Source organism: Erythranthe guttata, chromosome 10 (assembly GCF_056151865.1).
Source record: "Erythranthe guttata isolate IM_541 chromosome 10, IM_541, whole genome shotgun sequence".
In the NCBI taxonomy this organism is placed as follows: domain Eukaryota; kingdom Viridiplantae; phylum Streptophyta; class Magnoliopsida; order Lamiales; family Phrymaceae; genus Erythranthe; species Erythranthe guttata.
The window spans coordinates 11,674,333-11,678,920 of NC_142542.1; the positions used below are offsets into that span (position 1 = coordinate 11,674,333).

The 4,588-nt window shown below is 33.6% G+C and overlaps 1 non-coding gene across 1 annotated transcript; it reads left to right on the forward strand.

Annotated features, from left to right (window-relative positions):
• Positions 1-2,614: 2,614 nt before the first annotated feature.
• On the forward strand, positions 2,615-2,712 carry LOC148767519 (small nucleolar RNA Z43). Its single transcript, XR_016034159.1, has one exon. It is a non-coding gene; the product is annotated as a small nucleolar RNA Z43 (small nucleolar RNA).
• Positions 2,713-4,588: the final 1,876 nt, after the last annotated feature.

The following is a 4,588-nucleotide window of genomic DNA, read 5'->3' on the forward strand; positions in this document are numbered from 1 at the left end:
GTAAAGTAGACATATTGAGCGTAAAATTTACACTCAACAAGAGTCGGGATGCTGGCCCCACACAAAGCAAATTGTATTTTGTAGTTCTTAGTACCTAAAATATCATAACTTATTTTTATCCATGCAACAGCACATGATTTTATCAATTATTTCTAATGATAAACTTTGAAACAAAGAAATAGCAAAAAGTAAATAAATATAGATTTACTCAATTTGGAAAAGCCTAGGCTCTCACCATCCCTTGTGTGTTCTTGTCGGAAATAGCATTCCTATTCGTGCAAGCTAATGAATTGTTTATTAACCTGAACACTAGATTAATTCTAAGGGGTTATTTTACATACCCCTAGCCACCAAATAAACTAGAGATAAACCCAAGCCCAAATCATCTTTTGACATACCCCCTGGGGAAGCGAAAGTACTATACTACCCTTATGTGCAATTTTCGACCAAACTGCATTCAGCATTTATGGTTCTGCATTTATCATTTTCGCTGATTTATTTATTATTATTTTCTTTTTATTTTTTTTTATTTTTTTTATAAATCTGTTTGTTAAATATATATATATATATATATATATATATTTTTTTTTTTTAATATTTTAATTTTTTTTATAAATAAAAAAAATTATTTATTTTTATTTTTTTTATTTTTATTTTTTATTTTCAAAATAATATGTCTACAGTACTGAAAATAACTACATGTAACTATAGTAATTCATAGTTATGTTCATTTTTCCCCATATTTTTAGTCAATCAATTGTACGTATACACACACGAATACTGACTTATACAAAATAAATTCATAAAACCCCAACAAAAATTTACAAAATTTAAATATTTTTATTATAAATCACATCAGAACCAATAAAATACAAATCGAAAATACATAAATATACGCATATGTAACTACATGTAACTACATGTTACTATAGTAATGTATAGTTATGTTCACAGTCTGTTGAACAGATCTGATGTAACTTAAAAAACAAAAAATTGACACCTTCAAGGAAAGGATCAATGGCCTTCATTAAGCTGCAATTGCAAAATCAAAACAAAAAGAAATTACTTTAGTGCAAATCAACAAATTTGAATAAAAACATCAAAACACTCAAAAATCATCAAACATTAAGAGATCGAGAGATAGAGATAGAGGTTATTGCTGGGAAATGCAAAAAAATATAGAAATAAATCTGAAAAAAATAAAAATAAACGAAATTACCATCAAAATATAGATCCCGACGAAAGGAATCCAACGGTGGATGACCCGTCAAATTTCAACGGGTGGAACACAAAATAAAGCTCCGGCAAGACCACCGTTCTCGAATGAAAAAAAAATTGCAGAAACAGATCCGCGCTCGAAACTGAATGAAATCACCACCAAAAGAAAGAGCTCGACGAGAGGAATCCAACGGTAGTTAAACCATCGAATTCCGACCACCGGAGAGAGAGTTATGGCTCCGGGAAGCAATTTCGCCGGTGAGAGGTTTGTAGAGGCGGGATTTTGAATCTGGGAGAAGAAGAGAGAGATCGTGAGTGGCTAGGGTTAAAACTGATTTTAGAAGGGTATTATAGGAACTTCAGGGCAGCCCAGGGGGGTATGTCAAAATATTTTCGAAATGAGGGGGGTTTCACCTAGAGTGTAATCCACTTGGTAGTTAGTTCTATATAATTTGGAAATGAGGGGGGTCTACAAAATAATCCCTAATTCTAAACAGTGGTCGCAATGAATTTTAATCCTAACATGCATAATCAATTCACAATATATGTATGAGAATTATCTAAAACATGCAGTATTAACGATCAAGTTTCGATAATAGTTACCAAAGGAATAAATGTATATTTATATCCCATATTCATGCCAAAATAAAAATATACTCTAGCTCTCTACTACACATAATTCTAATAATCAAATAAATTCGTGAATTACTACAATATAATATATCATAAATTGATCAAATTCATGAATTAATTAAGATCATGGAGAGGAAATAGATGATCCATTTGATATTAGGCTTAATAGCATTTCGCCACCTAGACTTTGCCCGTTTTTGCACTTTACCAACTTAACTAAAAAAAGTTGCAAGGGCACACCCAAACTCACTTTTTTTACGCACATAACCACCTACGTGGAATATTCCGGCGAATCTTCTCATTTTCCGGCGCACGCGCGATGCACATGCGTAATGGAAGGGTTTTTTGGTCATTTCACCTCAAAATTTTTGTGGGGCCTGTTTTTTCTCTCTCTCCCTTTCTCTCTTTCTCTCTCTCTCCCTTTCTCTCTCTCTTTCTTTCTCGGCGCTGACGTCCAATAAACACACACACACACAATCAAACACAGATTGAAGAATCAATCTGCATCTCTCTATGAATTCCTTCTCTACTCAATTAATTTTGAATTTTTTTTTAAATAAAAAACCCTAGCTTCTTCATCAGCGCCTCTCTATCCCCACAGCTCAGATCTCTACTCATCTCGCCTTCTTCAAACAGCACACACAAACACGCACCCCAGCGTGAAGAGTTTGCTTCTACAGAAATCCATTCCTTTGATTTAACTTTGATTTTTTTTTATTTCGATTCAGATTTTCTGTGTGTATATATATGTGTAAGTATATATGAGCAATGAAGACTACTTGTAATTGGTCTCGTTCGTCGTAACGGCATTCCAATGCCTTGCCGACTATCCTGTTATATCACCACCCATAAACTGAGTTCATAGGTAATTCACTTAAAAAAAATTTGTATGTATATATATGTATATATTTATATTTTATATAATTTTTTTCTAGATTTTTTCTTGGCCAATGATTTTAAAAAAATTAGACAAGCATATGTCTGAATTACTACATGTGGATCAACCACATGATTTTATACTTTCACAGTTCCCATCACAACATTGATTCTTGACAAAAACACAAAGAAAGAAGAGAAGCAAAAGATGATGATGGGGCATGTTTGTATGTGTGTGGGTGTGCGTGAAAGAGAGAGAGAATAAGAAAGAGAAGGAGAAGAAAGAGCAAAAAGAGGGCCCACAAATTTTTTAAGGTGAAATAACAAAAAAACCCCTCCATTAAGCATGTGTATCGCACATGCATTGGAAAATCAGAAGATTCGCCGGAATATTCCTCCTAGGTGGTTATGTGCGTCAAAAAAGTGAGTTTGGGTGTGCCCGTGCAACTTTTTTTAGTTAAGGTGGTAAAGTGCGAAAACGGGCAAAGTTCAGGTGGCGAAATGCTATTAACCCTTGATATTATATCACTCACCTTTGGTGGATTAAACGGGAACATGAGGGTAGGTCACTGCACGCGAGTAGGTGATTGGGGTTCGGAGTCCCTGTCATGTAAAGATGAACACCTGGATCTCAAACCTGCAAGACTAAGACAAGTGAACTAAGGCGGGGTTGATCCGGCGAAAACCCCTCAGACGCTCAAGTTAGATAGATGCCTAGACAAGCATAGAATAATAGAGTTCTAGGTATCATAACTACAGAATATAACGTACCTTGTAAAGTGGGGTAGATGGTTTATTCTTAGCTTAGATGGTCGACTGCGGAAAATCCAGTTTTTGTTGTTCACATTAGTGTAAACTACGCAAAAACCACAGTGGCGCGTCCGGAGTAAAAGGGAGAAGATCGATAAAGGACTGAGAACCATAAGGACCTGAACCTTCTTTTGTGCACAAAAAGATTCCAAATGCTGTTAGATGGCAAGGTTCTCAGTTTCTCTTGCATTTCATGTGAATAAGATGCACAACATCAGTAGCTTGAAAGGGTAGAAAATGACTCTAGATAGGCCATGCTCTCTAGTAACCGATGTTTTCCACTTTCTTGTCGGTTGAACAGTCCAAGCATGATACAAGAATCATTTGAGATACATTAGCTCGAATGTTGAAAACCTGGGGTTCTTATGGCCTAGGCTGAATGACACTACATTTTTTTCTTGAAAAATATCCTTCATTTTACAAGTTACAATCCTGTGAGAAGTTAGCTTGGTTTCTCCACCCCGGATTATAAGTATTCGAAAATGGATTCATTTGGCTCCAGATTGTGTTGCTCACGTAATGTAGGGATTCATACTTAAACGAACATTTATTAGTAACATGCACTCCACCATACTCTTTAAAATGATTTGCATTCTAGTATATGACAACATTAGTTTGTTGAGACTGTAACACTGTAACTTGTTGTTATAGATTAGCACTCTGCTGAGGTACTTGCGCGAATTGTGTTTTAATGGTGGTGATCCCATCATATTCGAGAATCTAATATAGTTCTTGTGTTATCTTATATACATTATAACATTAAATTCAACCAATATCGATCTGAGAATTTTCCAATTTTAGAATAATATTTTTCTATCGAAATTAACAAAATTTCTAGTTTTAATTTTTGCCAAGTTTTTTTTAATCAGAATAATATATATATATATATATATATATATATATATATATATATATATATATATATATATATATATATATATATATATATATATATATATATATTAAATTCTGATTAATGAATGCAATTAATAACTACAATCAATGAATGAGATCATGTTTTCAATATATATGGGTGAAAATATGACGAATG